The following is a 6,000-nucleotide window of genomic DNA, read 5'->3' as shown; positions in this document are numbered from 1 at the left end:
CTGTTGGCATGCTGATGTCACTCCTGTTTGATTCTACCTGTACAGGTAGACTGCGTTGTTATGGGAAATTTAATAAAATGTAAATTAAAAAAAAGACAACGTCACTGAGGTGCATCATACTGTTAGCCAAGCATCCCATCTTCCTCTTAGAAAACAATAGGAGATTGTTCAGGTAATGTTCAGGTTGGTGAAAAAAATGGTAAAGAAAGAGACGTGTGGTCTAGAACAATGTTGTTTTTTTTCTGTTTTAAGCTGCTTTTCTGTTCAGAGCAGCGTCAGTTCTCCTCCAGACCCATTTCTCCTCCAAAATCTGCACATCTATTGAAGTTGCAGGAATGGCTACAGCTTTACCAGCTGCAGGGCGCCAAGCTTTGGTTCTTCCGCTGCTGCAGCACGAGAACCCTGAGGCCTCATGAACATGCCGAGCCTCATCAGACCGCCATGACCATCCCAGCTGAGCCGCCCAACGACAACATCATCTGGGCTCTCATTTCCTTTGTGCATGAAAATCCGTTCCGCCTGGGACTGGTGGCCCTCCTCTACTCCTTAAAGGTCAGTTTTTGAGTCAGTTTTAAACTTTATTCATCATCAGTTCCAGAGGCAGTTTGGGAGTAACGATAACGCAATTTGCAGAAGTATTGTGACCAAGTAGTATCTAGTAATTTAGAACTGACAGGTTTTACTAATTATTACAGAGGTAATCAAAAAACCAGAAATGTCCTTAAAAGGTAATAAAAAATAACAGGAAAGCCATACAAATGTGATAACTGGAGAAAACGGTGCATTTTATCCTCTAAACAGAAATCAATTACCAACTAGTACATGTGTTTGAGTTATTAAAAAATACACTCCTCTCTTATGGCTTGAATGTAAAAGTGATTTTTGTTTATAATGTGATTGCGGCAGACCAGTCTGTGCCAGGTGCCGGCAACACTGTCACACACAAAACGGTTCTGATGACAAAGTCATTTGGCAAACAAATGTTTTTGCTCTCTATCCCAGTCGACTGTCATAAGAAGGGCGGTTTATTTCAGACGGATGCTCTGTTACTCTGAAGTTTGAAATTAGCCTTGCAGAATGGTAAAAGTGCAGCTGTGAACGTGCAGCAGACGGCAAAATGCTCCGCAAACACGTGAACGAGGCAAATGCCACCTGCAAAACACACAACCACAAAATACCCCGAATGCAAATACTATGGAATAGCAACATATTTACATACAGGCAGCGCTACAAAAACTTCCAGATTCCTGAGTTTGCAGAAGTTTCGCTTTTTCCTTTTATTTCTTGTGATTGCAGCATTTGCAGTGCTTTCCTGTTGCACTTCTTTCCTGCGTGTGTGGGTGTGTGTGTGTGTGTTTTGGAGTTAGCATCCTTCATGTGTTTGCACTTGTCAGCCGCTGTAAAAAAAAAAAAGAAAAAGAACTAAAGTGTGTTAAATTTTACCCTAATTTAAACCACAAACCTTTCAGTTGAAATCGCATCTGACTCTTAGCCACATTCACCGTAGTCAACAGAGCAGGTTGGAAACGGTGACAGGAAATGTTCTCTAACTGAGAGGAAGTAGACGGCTCTTCCTTTAGACAAATACTTTATATTTGTCACCTCTTAGACAATAGGAGATTGTTCAGGTAATGTAGTAAAGGTTGGTGAATATATATGTGTATATATATATATGTATAGCCTTATCAAGAAGAATTTCTGTCAAGGTTTGAGAAGAGAAACAAATAAAAAGCAGGAGCCAGAAGCTGTTTCAATCAAGTATTTACTTTTAGAGTAGTTTCTAGTTGGAAAAAATACAACAACAAACACCTAAGCTTTGGTTGTTGATTAAATAATTACAACATCCTCAGATTTATTAAGTTAACTTGAGATTTTACAGTGTACTTGCAAATTTCATTTACTAAATTTAAAAAGTTGCATAATTTGCACAAAGTTCAGTTTTGCTTAATCTGCTTGACAAAATGAAATTCATTTACCTGGATGTTTTTTTTTCACGTAAGAAAACGAGTAAGTACTTTAAACAAAGAAAAAGTTGCCTTAATTTTTTTAAGTAGATAAGGCAGAATGTACGCATATATACATATATACATATATTCTCTTTATCAGTGTAGAAACGTTACTTTTGTGTACAAATTGCACAATTTCTAAACCACTACGGTATTCTATCAATATATGAAAAATGAAAAAAGTAGTTCCTGACCATCGTCTTTGAAACTGTGCTAACAACACTCTCTAACTTCCTTCACGTCTGCGATGTTCAGAGTTTTATCGATTTTATTTCATCCTGGTTGGTGTTTGAGTGAAAACGTTTTATTGTTTGACTCCCCAGCTTCGCGTCATCCGCCCATGCTGAGCATCTCCGCACAACAACCACATAAACCACCTGGTTTTCCTGTGAGTGAAGAGGTTTCTCATAGCAAAACCTTCTGCTAGGGACTTGTGGTGGGTAGTGAGTAGTTTGGCTTTGCACAAAATCTTCTTCTGCACCAATGGCTGTGGGTCTTTTTTATTACTTTGTTGAACAACCTTTCAGTGCAGGAACTCGACTCAAATCCAAACTCCAGAGAAATTGTGAGGTGTGAACAGACAATGGAAAGGGCCAGCAGAGACGGAATGGACCAGAGAGATGTGGGAGACCATTAAACCAGAGTGAGAACAGCTGAGTATGTAGAAATGAAATGAATGTTAAAATCACAAACCCACAGAGAACAGGAACTAGAGAAACAGTAAATAGGTGGAGCGCCACTTAGCTAACGCAATGAAAAGTCAGACACAGAAGTGAGATAAAACGGGAAGGAAAGAGAAGGAAGGAGAACTAAATAAAACACAGAACTATAACACTAAATGGAACCAAAACCACAACTGAAAGTGCATTTGCATTTTTCTACACTTTGACAAACTTAAGTCAATAAAAGTCTGGACTGGATTAGTGATGAAGATGAAGAAAACCAACTTTAAATGATCCCAAATTTCAATGGGATCCCTTTCTACTGAACCCAGTTCAAAAACCCTGGGTTCAGATTGATACCCCAGTGGACCGAAAAAGATTTAAAATGACTATTCTCTACTTTGAAAGAGTGTGTTCAGGTTGTAGCAACTCAAAAAAAGAAGCTGTTGTAATATGACAAATGAAAAGAAAAACATCACACCGACTGTAAAATGTAAACATAGTTTGTTAGACATCATATTCTAGACTCTCTCTGACTGCGTGGCAGATCATGTCTGAGAAGAAATGTCTTCTACCAAACAAAAGTGGCTTCTTCTTTCCACGATGTCGAGTTGTGTTTTCAGTCAGAGAGAAATCAGTCGTGACGGCTACAAACGGCCAAAGGTTTCAGACAAGAAGGGAGTTACCATTGTTTCTAGATTGAGTCCGGTTTAAAATGAATATTTTTGCTGCTTTCAGGCCAGAGACAGGAAGGTGGTCGGAGATCAGGACAGAGCCAGACGTCACGCCTCCACTGCTCGCTCTCTCAACATCGAGGCGACCGTCCTGGCGTGTTTAGTAGTTGCTGTTTACGTTGTTGTAATCTTTGCTATGATTAAATGAGCGAACCATTGCTCAAGCTACAGATCCTATTGCAATCGCAATTATTGCCAATAACCAACTTTCAGATTGTATGAGGGATTTTCCAACACTGTAACGCAGTGGTTCTGTTTTTGCTCTGGTGCCAAAACGAAGTTGTGACAGTGACACTAGTAGTAAAGTCTAGGAACTTAATTTCTGTAAAATGTGCTTTTATGAAACCTGGAAGGGTGACTTGTTTCATAATAATAATAACAACAATAATAAACACTATGCTCTTTAAAACACATAAATGTCCTTTCTGTCATGGATTGGGTTGATTGAGGTGGTGAGGATGGACATAGACCCAGGTTGATGTGCAATGATGATGGTTTTAATGACAAACATGAAGAGAACAGAAATCCAGGCAGCACAGGTGAACAATGAGGCCAGTTACTCAGACACTCTGGTGGAGCTGGGAAGACACAGGACTAACAAAGACTGACAGCAATGACAAGGACCTGACGGGGAACAGGTAGCACAGGTGGGGCTAAACACACACATGGGGATAATCACGGAAACAAGGGGCAGCTGGAAACGATCAAAGGGAAGACGAGACGACACAGGAAGTAGATTAACAGAAAACATACAAAAATCCACATCCTCACCAGTGATGTCACTTTGTAACGCGTTACTGACGTTGGACCACTTTTTTCAGTAAAGAGTAATTTAACGCGTTTCTATTTCAAATCCAGTAGTCAGACTACAGTTACTTATCGAAACCACTTTGCGTTACTATCTTCTTTTGTAATTGAATTTTATTTAATCTACGTGTCTTTTGGAGTGACCCCCGTTTCTATGCGACAGTGTCAGCAGCGACAGAAATGTAAAAAAAAAAAATGGAGGGAGATGCGCATTTTGTAGATGAAAAGATGTTGAGTTTCGGTCGCCAATTTCGTTTATTATAAGCGGCCTTGGGCTTGTTTTTGTCTTTCTAAAGTCGCTTGCAAATTTAATGAGCTGCGCTTTTTGGGTTTGCAAATCAGCAGACATAAACCCCAGAGTTTGTCTGACGTCCAGTTAGTTTTAGTCCATCATTACCCGGATGATCCGTCCCGCTGTGTCTTTGTTAATGTTAAGTTAATATATTTGCTGTTGACGTTGAGCTTTGAGTTGCGCTCCAGAAAACTGCATACATCGAGACCAATTTGAACAGCGCAACAAACGCGAAAACAGCCACGAGTGAACGTGTCCGTAAAGTTGTGGGACTAAACGCCATTATAATTATTAATATTAAGATTAGTGTCACAAATCTGTGCAGCATCTGAGCTGTGGAGCTGCAGGAGACGCGCTGTGTGCTGTTCTAAAATCCTATTTAGAGTTTTCTAGACAATGCAGGAACACACAAAAACACGCACAAATTACTAAAGTTTTTTTTGTACTGTTGTGACCATTAAATAATCTCCCCTTCAGTTCAACCTTATAGGTGGAGACACATCGTTGATGTTACAATTATAAAATAACTTGCAATTAAGAATTAGCAAAACTCAATGTAAGTTTCACATGTGGCAGAGTGTTGTGGTCAGCAGCTGCTGAGAGCAACTAAAAAGTTACTTTTAATGTAACTTAGTTACTTTCCAAATCAAGTAATCAGTAATCTAACTAAGTTACTTTTTCAAAGTAACTATGCCATCACTGATCCTCACACTTTCATTGTGTTCAAGGGGACAATTTATTTTCCAAAGGTAAAGGGGTAACAACTGCAGTTGTCCAAAAATACAATTTTGAACATGGCTGGTTGTGTACTAATGTAGTACTTCCTCCTCCCCCCTGGTGCTGCACCTGAGTGACCCAAATCTGACAACAATCATGTCGAATGTTTGTGCTGCAAAGCGACCAGAGATGAAAGTATTGTGGTTTTTGCACACCGACCATTTTGCAGTGGTGAAATTTCCAGTTAAAACGCGACCATCATAAAAAACAAACCCCACTCTTGACAGCGTTCCAGTTCTGTAACAGATCGTTCAGATCCTGGTCCACCTGCAGCCGAGCAGAGAGCAATGGATCCTGGGTACTCCTCTGCACCTTACCCTGTTGAGACCGTCCTACTGCAGGACAGGAGACATGAAGCGTCCCCTGGACAGCCTGGGGGTCCCACAGGAGTTCAGCACACCGTAGTGAACGTCCCCACTGAGCCTCCAACTGATTATCTGGTCTGGTCGCTGTGCAATTTGGTCTATGGAAATATTTGCTGTCTTGGATTGGTGGCTCTCATTTATTCTGTCAGGGTGAGTTCATGCTAATAGTTTCTCAGTAATTTGTCTTGAATGTAAACATTTTCTGTTTGTCTTTGAAAAAGGACAGAAATCATGAAGAATGTTGAAACTGGCTTCTGATTCCCATTTTGGTAAATGGGTTTGATGCAGTTTGGACAAATTTAGAGACTAATTAGAATAATCTGGATTATTAAGGAATAAAGACAAATAGCTGTAAGT

General features: G+C 40.0%; 1 long non-coding RNA gene across 1 annotated transcript; it reads left to right on the top strand.

Moving 5' to 3' along the window:
* The first annotated feature begins 261 nt into the window (after positions 1-261).
* LOC116707488 (uncharacterized) lies at positions 262-3,396 on the top strand. The gene is made up of 3 exons (XR_004336521.1): positions 262-552; positions 2,330-2,442; positions 2,534-3,396. It is a non-coding gene; the product is annotated as an uncharacterized LOC116707488 (long non-coding RNA).
* The last annotated feature ends 2,604 nt before the right edge of the window (positions 3,397-6,000 follow it).

Source organism: Xiphophorus hellerii, chromosome 2 (assembly GCF_003331165.1).
Source record: "Xiphophorus hellerii strain 12219 chromosome 2, Xiphophorus_hellerii-4.1, whole genome shotgun sequence".
Lineage (NCBI taxonomy): Eukaryota > Metazoa > Chordata > Actinopteri > Cyprinodontiformes > Poeciliidae > Xiphophorus > Xiphophorus hellerii.
This window is presented reverse-complemented; position numbering and strand designations above follow the sequence as displayed.